This window comes from Gavialis gangeticus, unplaced genomic scaffold, assembly GCF_001723915.1.
Source record: "Gavialis gangeticus isolate Ggan-Ray unplaced genomic scaffold, GavGan_comp1, whole genome shotgun sequence".
NCBI lineage: Eukaryota > Metazoa > Chordata > Crocodylia > Gavialidae > Gavialis > Gavialis gangeticus.
This window is the reverse complement of record NW_017728992.1, coordinates 59,043,825-59,054,205: the sequence shown is the minus strand read 5'-3', so window position 1 is coordinate 59,054,205 and position 10,381 is coordinate 59,043,825. Positions and strand designations below refer to the sequence as shown.

Genomic DNA, 10,381 nt, shown 5'->3' with positions numbered 1-10,381 from the left:
CCCCAGTACTCTTTCCTGCCATGGCAGGGGGTCAGACTTCCGACCCTACAATCTATGAAACTACATACTTGGGTTGTGTATGACAAAGTGTGTGTATTTGTGTGTGTGTGCACGCGTGTGTGTGTGCGCATGTGTATTATCTGGGTAAGATGGCCCCTGTTGTTCTGGTCATGTGCTCTGCACATGGAAACCTGGGGCCTTGTATCTGGGCAAAATAAGTGGCACTCCCTGACTGGACAAGGTCATGGTGATGTCATGCAGAGGGTTATAAGAGCTAGGGACAGACATTACACACAAACCAGTTTAAGTGATCAGAAACTTGTTTGAACCTGTAACAGAAAAGATGTTCAGTTAACATAAACCAGTTTGAAAATGGCTAAAACCGGTTTGAGATAAACTTGGTTGAATGTAGTATCAGACTTAACTGATTGGCTCAAACTGGTTTATGCATTATCTGTGCCAGACCCCTCACTGATTTAAATTAAATCAGACATCCCCAACATCCCAGCATGCTCTCTGGACTGGGCAGGGCTCTCTGTTCCACAGCAGGGCTGGCTGCTCCCCTCTGGTCCCTGGCTGCAGCTCCAGCAGAGACTTATGTATACAGCAGTGTCTGCCTGGCATCCTCTTGCTATTGCCTTCCCCTCACCACTCCCTGCTAAGCAGGGATCCCTGTCCCCTCTGCCTTACACAGACACCTCAGCATTAGCTAGCAGACCATATGCTGGCTACCTCTGTGCTGTGGCAGACAGCAGTGTCAGCTTAGGACTTTTTGGAGCTAATAAACAGCTCAGCTGGTAATGTCCCTCTGTTCCTTCTTTGTTTAAGAACAGCTTGAAATAATGAGAGAGGCTGTTTGTTTTCTGATGAGATAATAAATGCTGATAACAGAGCTGATAAATGCTCTGTTATCGAGGAGGAGCAAACCCCTCCCTAATCCTGCCAGGACCTGGCCACACCCCCCTCACCTCAGCCCTGTGGAAAGTAAGTGAGGGCTGCTCTAGCACCCCCTGGCTTCTAGCCTGAGCCACTGCAGGCATGTGCCTGTATGTCTGAGATGTCTGCGCAGTTACGAAGTGATTTAGCATAGCCAGGCTAGACTAACCTGCAAAGATCTAATCCAGGGGCGGGCAATTATTTCGAGCAGAGGGCTGCTTACCCAGTTTTGGCAGGCTGTTGAGGGCTGCATAGGTAGCCCCGCCCCTTGACAGGTGCCCCGCCCCCTGGTCACCATCTTGGGACCAGTATCCCAATGTCTTGGGACCAATGTCCCAGGGCCAGCACTGGGGGGCCCAAAGCGGGACACAGGCTGGCAGGGGTCTGTGGAACTGGGCTGGCCTGCACCAGCAGGGAGAGGGGGGAGCTGGCCTGGCTCCATAGAGGCCCTGCTGGCTGGGATCCCACGCTCCTGCCACCCTGCTCTGGGCCCCGCCGGCACTGGCCCCAGAACACCTGTGTGGGCCCCGTGCTCCCACTGACTCCCAGCCCACTCACACCCAGTGTCCCCCAGTCCCGTGGTACAGCCAGGGGGCAGTGCACAGCCCCGAGCCCCTGCTCACTGCAGGGAAGAAGCTGGTGTTGAGCATGGGGAAAAGCAGCTGCTTGCCCATCCCATGGCTGGTGCTCCCTGCTGCAGGCAGTCACAGCCCACGCAGGAGTGTCTGGATCAGGCACGGGCTGCAAGCAACTACAGTGTGGGGTGCTGGTCACAGGGCGGGGGAGCGGCCACTTTTCCCCATGCTTAGCACCAGCTTGTAACTCGGCCCTGCTGCCAGCCTGGGCCCCAGACTGGCTCCAAGCTTGCCCGTCGGGGCTGCACGTGGCAGTAGCAGCTGTGGCCCCTCCACTTGCTGCACCAGGCAGTGGTGGCGGCTGCTGTCCACCTGGAGCTCGCGTACTGGGTAGCTGAGAGTCAAGAGTGGCAAACACCGCCTGACGCGGCAAGCGGGGGGCGCTGTAGCTGCTGTCACCATGCACAGCCCCGGTGGGCAAGCCCAGAGCCAGAGTGGGGCCCAGGCTGGCAGCGGGGCCGGGTTACAAGCTGGTCCTAAATGGCAGGGGGAAGAAAAGTGGCCCTTCCCCTGCCCCATCGCCAGCGCTCCCTGATGTAGCCACTCACAGCCTGCTGCAGCATGGGGTGCCAGCCACAGGACAGGCAAGGGGCTGCTGTCCCCCCCCATGCCCAGCTTTTCCCCGGGCCACTTTTCCCCAGGCTCCTTCCCTACCCTTCCCCCCACCCCACCCCGCTTACCTGAGCTTCCTGCGCCAGGACAGCCACATGGTCCCAGGCCGGAAGCCCCGGCTGGGGCTTCCAGCTGGGGGGGCAGGGCCAGTTTGGGGAAGGTTTGGGGAAGAAAAGAAGCTGCTAGGGGCTGCTAGAGAGTGAATTCTCCGTCAAGGGAGAAGGAATTTGCAGATAGTGAAAGGGGAAGCTCAGGAGCCCCTTACAATGCTCTCAAGCAACTCCCTGTGGCACAGTGAGCCAAAGGAGCAGCTTATAGGACTCTCTGGTGTGGGCCCCACTCTCCATCCCATTGCTGGGTGCAGGCTCCCGGAACTACCTGTTGGGAAGCCCCACGTCCCAGACTGCCTTGGTATGGGTGAAGCCTCCCCTAAGAGGGTGCCGCTATAGACTTTGCTTTGTAGTTAATAGTGTTTTGAAATTATATATAGCATTTTCTTTTGTTTTGTTTTTAATCTTTGTAATACATTTGGGTTTTTATGTTTACACTGCTTGTAAGGAGGGGTTTTATGCAGCGCACCTCAGGAAATTTAGTATTCCCAGATTTCTGGGTGGGGGCTTAAGCCACTGGTATAATTTATGGGGTACCCTGAAATGTGAACCCGGCCTTTCTTGCTGCCAACCAGTACCCAATAGAAGGGTTATGTATGTATTTGTGAAATACCAATTTATTGTACATAGGATACATGTGTAAGAGAGAGATCTCACCTATATGTGAGATGCATAATATATCCAATTAAGTGAGCTCAGGCTCACAAAAGCTTATGTTATATATCTGATTTAGTCTATAAGGTGCATATCTTCCTGGCCTTATACAAAGTTATAACATTTGGAAGGGGAAACAATGAAAATTCCCCAGTCTTTATTCTTTCCAACTTTTAAACCACTCCCCAATTAAGCATATGCTCAAATTCATTCCTATTCGGAACAGCACCTGCCATTGTTCTTCCATGAAACTTAAGTTTAAGTGCTTCACTGAATAGGAGTTGTCTACAAAGCCAAGGCTTGTATCAGGTAAGAAATTAAAACAGAGGTGATGCATGGCAGGGTGCAGCACTCCCTGGTAAATCAGGGGTCAACTGTGGGTCCAACCCCAGTTCACCTTACACAAATGATTCAAATGAGTTAAGTGTCCACTGAGGAGACAGATGAAAGAGAGGAAGCCTTTGAGGATGTCAGGATGCATTTTACTAGGATTCAGTTGAACCCACAGCTGGGGATATTTCAGTATATTCATTTTGCCTAAGCTGATCCTGAAGTTGAGCATCTTGCCTACAAGCCTTTTAACCCAAACATATTTGTTCATTCACTTGACAGCACAATGTAATGAGGCTGGTGTCAAAAATGTTTGACACCACCAGAAGCTTTATGGTACCAGTTAAATTTTCTGCCAACTACTTCCAGCTATCAGTCATTAGCTTTGATTCCAGAAATGGGAAGGAAAATTCAAGCCCGTGATTTGCAACATCTTAGACAGAAGTAAACGACTACCTCTCTTGCCTTTGACTGAGGAATCTGTATCATGAATGTATGAAAGATGTGATGTGGCATCATCATACCAGACTAAGGTATAGGAAACAGGGCCTATAAGCAATCCTGTAATACCATACCAACCAAATCTGAGGGAAACAAGGATCCAGTCCTGCTCCCACTGAAGTCAAAGTTATTTTTGCAATTGTTTCTGTTGGGAGCTGAACTGAATTCAAAGTATACAGAAGAGTTTATAGGATTTATTCAGTACAAAGGAGACCACAGAGGAAAACGATGGACCATCTTCAACAGGTTCAAATTTGGGGTTCACTTCAGCATTTGAAGGATCAGGTTGCTATCCAAAAGATTCAGGCTGTCTGAGAGCCACACATCTGCACAACTGGACTGCAATTCTCCAGAGAAACTCTTTCTCATGAAATTTCCAGCCCTCCCATTTCCAACTTGGCGAGAAGTAACATGAGAGCAGCCTCCCTTGTGGTATTTTGGTATTTCTGATCCCCACCAGCAAAACAAAGGGGAAAGATGGATTTGAATACATTAACTGAATTTATTTTCATTTTTCTGAACATACGATTAGCCATATTTCTGAGCACAACAGCAGCATGGTGCCACAGCTGTGGGCTTAAGCCATGAACATAAATATAGGCAATGAGCAAAAAAAAATCATATCCCCCACCCCCAGTTCCCCTCCAATGGCTTAGTCCTTTCCTCTTTCCTAAAAAAAACCTGCTATAGAAAACTCTTCCTATGAGATAACTAATAATGGATATTATTGGCACCTAATGAGAAACTGTCCACTATTATACCACCAGCAATATAGCTCCACCAGCAATTGGTAGGAACCCTGATGTGGACAGGGCTCAAACAGGCCTTGACATTTTAAGTATTAGATCAAGTCTAGACAACAGAATGGTAAAAAATGCAGGTGACCTCTAGACATTCCTGCCACCAACAGAGTTGCATGGTTGGAGATTGCCCAAAAAAAAGTCTAGGGTAGACACTGCCTAAGAGGAGGTTAAATACATTCCACTTGGCTGGCAAGGAGGGAAAAAGCTACAATTGGGGAAAGGAAAGAGAGAGAGCATATATTTATATCCAGCAGCTCCTGGAATGAAAGGCAGTATTTTTACCCACAGACTGATTCCTGAAGAGGCCCACAGTGGCAAAAATAGGATAATTTTATAATAATAGCTCATACTCTTCTCTCACATTTTTTTTCCATAATGCTAAAAGCAAATCACTCCATCAGCAGTTGGCTATCACCAAATGTCCCTCAGTTTTCCTCTTTGGGAGTAGCAAGTAAAGGGCACACAGCTCATAACTTATTTTTTTGCAACCAACAAAATTCTTATAAAAAAAAGAAATAAACCTCGAGTTTAATGGCCATCAACCATTCCCAGCACAGCTATTGTGATCAAGAGACCTAAAAAATACCCCTGCGTGACCACAGAGCTGATTTTCTAGTATTAAATGACCATGGCATGATTCCAGATGCAGAACAAACCTCCTTTAGGTTGGTTCTTTGTTTCTAACTAATCTGCCCAAGCTGTCAGATCTGCTTCTTTGCTCTATATGAACAAAGGAACTCCCAAGCTAAAACACCCTTCTACCCAATCCCAGAATTTGAACCCAGCTGTACAACGCAGCTATCTCATACGAAGTTGCAAGTACATTCACTCTCTCCCTCTCTCTCTGCCACGTGATCCTTACAACAGACATTCCAAGAAAGCTGATATTAAAAATGAGTTGTACTTGTTACTGCTGTCTCCAGCTTCTATTTTCACCACTTCTCCTAGTCAGCTACTTTTCCTTGATCTCATACTGATCGCAGTCAATGCACTGGTAGTACAACATACCAGACTGCTTCAACCATAGGGACAAGCATGTACCATTTTTTCCCCAGCTTCCTTCCAAGAGAGGTCTCCCCTTCCAGAAAGTACCAAAGTGATCTTGCCTCAAAACTAATTTAAAACTTAATGGCTTTAGTAAAATCAAGACTAGATGAAAACAGAGAAAATATGGTTAGAACAGGGGTGCTCAACCTCCACCCTGCACACCAAGTGAGGCTTGAAGAGCCATTGCACCTGGCCCACTGGGGGCCCCACAGGTCTGGAAATTTGGTGGCAGGGAAGTGATGGCCATTAATACAGCCACCCTCCCACCTACCAAATTCCCAAACCCAAATACCTTTGTGGCCAGTTGGAGCCAAGCTATGTCCCCTTCCCCAGCCAGACCCCCCCTCCCCCCATTCTAGATCAGGGATGCACATCTCCTCCTTCCCTTTCCACAGGGACAGGTTGGGGCCCGACCATGCCCTCTTCTTCTCCATGGGGCCAGGTTGGCCCAGGCGATGCCCCTCCCCCCTGGCAGGGCTGGGCCTCATGCCTTTCCCTCTCTGCAGGGCCAAGCACATCCACTTCCCTTTCCACAGGGCCAGGTCAAGCTCCTATCCCCTACAGGACTAACCTGTCCCTGCCCACCTATGCATATGCAGATTCTGCCTGCCATGCCCACCTGGCTGGATCAGGAACACTGGCTGGATCTGGCCTGCGGACAGACTGGGCACTGCCAATCCAACCCATCAGGCAAAAAGGTTGGGCACCCCTAAACTAGAACAACATAAAAGGGCTGCCTACCGCACCTGAATTGGTAAATCTACAGAAACCCCAAGGTAGTTTTAATTCAGGTTAACATAGTAGAAAATTCTTTAGCATATAAAGAATGTGTCCTGTATAGTCAACATGTCCTTGCTTTCTCTGCCCCCTCCCCTTGAGCATCCTGTCAGCAAAACAGTCTCTCCTCTCTAAAGAGCTGTCAGCTCTCTGATTGGAATAATTATATTCTTAATGTATACCTCCCTTGCAGTTTCAAAAACTTCTTCACTTCCTCTCCTAAACTGTCACATAAGGTTATTAGGCATTAACAGCTTGTTGTGTTAAGCAGCTACTATGCGCTACCTTCAAAGCAGCTGCATTTCGGAATTGGGTGAAATGATTACAATCCATATAGAGTGTACAGGGTTTGAAGCTTTCTTTTTTTAGGATTAAAGGTGTAATGTAAACCCAAGTAGGCTTTAATTAGGCAGCTATCTACAAACAGCTCCTTACAGAAAGCATGAATTTAAAGCTGTCTACCTAAAGACTATGGAATTGGGGGTGCTTGTTTCTGATCACCCACCAAAGCCATATGAGGAAACACTACAACCTGAAAGAAAGGGAAAGGGTGAAAATGGAAAGGGGGTGGAATATTCAATCACCAGGCAGACATGAAAATGGAGAAGACTTTTCACAGCTAGCATAATGGTTTTCCATGTTACAACTATGGTTACATATGGGTTTTACAGGATAGTTGGTTGATTTCTTAACTTACTGTCTCATTTCAAAGCATCCCTGAAGTGAAAATTTTGTTAAACTGGGAATAAAGAAAGCAGAATGTTTCTCTCATTAACGATGCCAAATATTGCCAGTGAGATGCCAAGATTATCATTTATTTGTATTTACTTGTTTTTTCCAGGATGTCTTACCAAAAAGAGGTGTTTCGGAAATGACATTGTAAATGCCCGCACCAAGGGAACAAGAGTCCTGATTGGCTGGTGCTCTGAAAAGGGTCAGAAATTCCACTGAATTCAACTTGTGAAGGATTGCATCTGAGCAAAGCACTGGCAATTCATAACACTTCTCAGTTCATAAAACATTAAGTTATTTTTACTATATTACATCAGCATCTAAGAACAGCATCATAGCACAGCTCCTTGCTACATCCTTTAGTGCTTTATGAATATTCTCCACAAGTGAAGGTCCATTGTTTTCTGTCAGTACCCACCTTTTATAAACAGGTCAGAGGGAAGGTGAAGGGTAAGGCTGAGTAATATATGCATCCTTCACCTATTATGAATTACATTCACATTAACTTGGTTCCACACAAAAGGAGTTCAGCATACCCTTTGTGACAGTTAGTTCAGGTTCAAATCACAACATTGGTCCTCTGCAATTTGGCACAGCTGGGAGCTTCTTCCCATAGGTAGAACAGCTGGAGATGTCGCCAATCAGGACTTAGGCAGAGCTGCATATCAAAAGTTTATGTAAGAACCCATCCTCCTTCTAGGCCTCATTGTAGCCAGAGCTGCTAATCTCCCAGTCTCTTAAATAAGGCGGGGAGAGGGGGATGACAAAACAAGATAGCCAGCCAATGTGACCCTACTGCAAAGTTTATAGGAACAGCCAAATCTCGAGATCATTTGAAGGAGTCCCTGGGTATCGACTGGATCATTTTCACACTCTAAGTAGAAAGCAATCAGTTAATTTTGCAGGTTTCCTCCTCTCATCTTTATACATACCATGTTTTCCTATCAATTGTTTTCTCAGTGTTTCTCAGTAAAATGGATTTGATTTCTGCATTATATAGTCATGTAACTTGCGTGCATCTTTTTTAGCTAAGTTATTTAATCAATCCCCTTTGGTGATTTTCTGTTGGGTAGAGGGTTTAATACATATATTGGAAACAATAATCAAATAATGTATGTATTTATGATTACATACAAAGATTACTTTATCCATCTGCCAAGCCACAGCCCAGGTAAGAGTGGAAACTCGCAAAGACCAAAATGAAAATTGATTTTCAGGGGCAGGGGGTCAAATAAAAATATTTTCCTTTGATTCATATAAGACCTTGAGCATCAACTTAAGCTGTCTTTTCTTTCTCTTGCCCCTTTTTTCCTTTTAGTTCAATTCCCCTTAGACACACAGAGGCCACTGTTGTACCCTTCTACCTCTGCCCATATGTTTAGACTTCTATTAATGATGCTTAAGGGACAAGCTGGAAAGGAAATGTTCCAAAAGTAGTGGAGCCAGAACCTCCCGTTTCTCCTTAGCCAAATGCATCATTTCTGCCAACACATCTGCTCCCCACCAAGCCAGCAGACTGTCAAGGTCATCCATGAACCTGCATATATACTAAATGGCAGTAAAACATGCCATGGGAGAGAACAGCAGCAAGGACAAAGCTCCCCCTTATTTGGTTAAACGCCATGAGGATGCCATCTCAAAGACATTGCATGCCAGGAGGTGAATGGCCCCCAGAAGATGGAGGTGAGCTTCCTGCTTTGCAAAGAAACCGTTTCAAAAACATACAAATTCTTATGGCATATGGGCTCCTGAAGTATTGAAATGCAGCACACATGTACCACAGAGATTTATTACAAAGGGCAGTGAATAAGAAGAGATAGCGTTTTCTATTCATAAGCCATCTCTTATTACTGTACTATCAACCAGACATTTCCTTGGAGGATTTGATAAAGAGGTGACATGCCTGACAGGTTGGGGGAACTAAACAGGTTCTCAGAAAAATGAGGTCCCAATGACTCTACCGATGGGGTAGCCTCCATGATCTAGTGTCCTCTTAAATGCAGGACAGCTCTTTCAAGCTTATGACCCACAGCCCAAAGCCTTGATTCCATGTTAAGGATGTCTTTACTCAGGCAAAACCCGCACTAAAAATACAAAATAATAAATGGCACTTTAGGCATGGAGGGAGGGGGAGGGAAAGGAAGTAGGCATTTAGTGATCAGATTTATGGCAATATGAAACGTGTCAGCTAAAGATGTTTAGGGTGGGCTAATAGAGTAGAATTACAGTTTCCAATAATAGGGCAAGTTAAATAGACACGCTCTCCTATCCTGAGGAGACGGAGACAGAGGTCAGGCCTGAAAGCTTTGAACATGAATGCCTCTCCTCTTTCACATGTGGCACCGTAACAGTAGCAGACAGATGCTACACAAAGACAGACACACCTGATTAACCATGAATACAACAGCTGTCGTTCCCCCACCACCACTGCTACCCACACCCTGGTTGTTTCCGTTTTGTTTTTTCCTTTCATTCTGCTTTCATGAGGAAATTAAACCTACCATTAAAATCCAAGTTAGTAGGAGGGTGTCAGCATTGTGCGCCTTTGTTTCTCTCCTCACAGACGTGTAATAGGTACCTTCTGATTTGTCCTTTCATGTGAGGCGGGGACGTGGCCTACCACAGAGAGCTCCGGCAATGCAAAACCTGAAGTAGGAAAATAAGAGAGCAGTGGGTAGAGGCTAGAGGGAAGTCAAATGAGGAGAAAAAACAAAGTTTACAGAGGGCAGCACATTTCTCAGGCACAGAGCAGCACCTGGATTTCATAACAGTGTCCCTCTTTCTTACAGCCAGAAATGCCTATTTAAAACAACCCCACTTTTATTATTATTACTATAATTTATTTGCTCAGGGCAAGCTCAGCTCTCCTGCAGCATCTGGTTTTCAGTGGGGTCCTGCTAGTTACCTGCTTTTCAAATGAGCTCTTGATTGTTCTGCCGGGGGAGCAGTAGCGGGGATAGGGAAAGCACCCTTTTTAACAGGTGTTTGGCCTCCCAGAATTGTAAGGGGAATACAGTTACCCATTTGTATCCTATTGGGAGGAGATCTGCCTAGCCAGGGAATGGCTGGTGTACCATTAACATAGCTAACCCTGGCTTAAACATACATCTAGCAGAGTTCCTCTAGTTCACCGATTTAAGTAGAGATATCGTCTAGAAGCAGGGTTGGGCACCTTCTGTGGACAAACTGGACATTAGCCAGGGACAACAGAACTGGAGGCATTTTGGGACCTAAGTAGCAGTCA

The 10,381-nt window shown here is 46.3% G+C and overlaps 1 long non-coding RNA gene across 1 annotated transcript in view; it reads right to left on the bottom strand.

Moving 5' to 3' along the window:
- Nucleotides 1-9,781, bottom strand: part of LOC109299393 — a 55,569-nt gene extending 45,788 nt beyond the window's left edge. Inside the window, exons 1-2 of the long non-coding RNA XR_002097820.1 lie at nt 9,639-9,781; nt 7,257-7,330 (exon numbers count right to left, since the gene is read on the bottom strand). This is a non-coding gene — a long non-coding RNA (uncharacterized LOC109299393). The remainder of the gene's footprint in view (nt 1-7,256; nt 7,331-9,638) is intronic.
- Between the last annotated feature and the right edge of the window lie 600 nt (nt 9,782-10,381).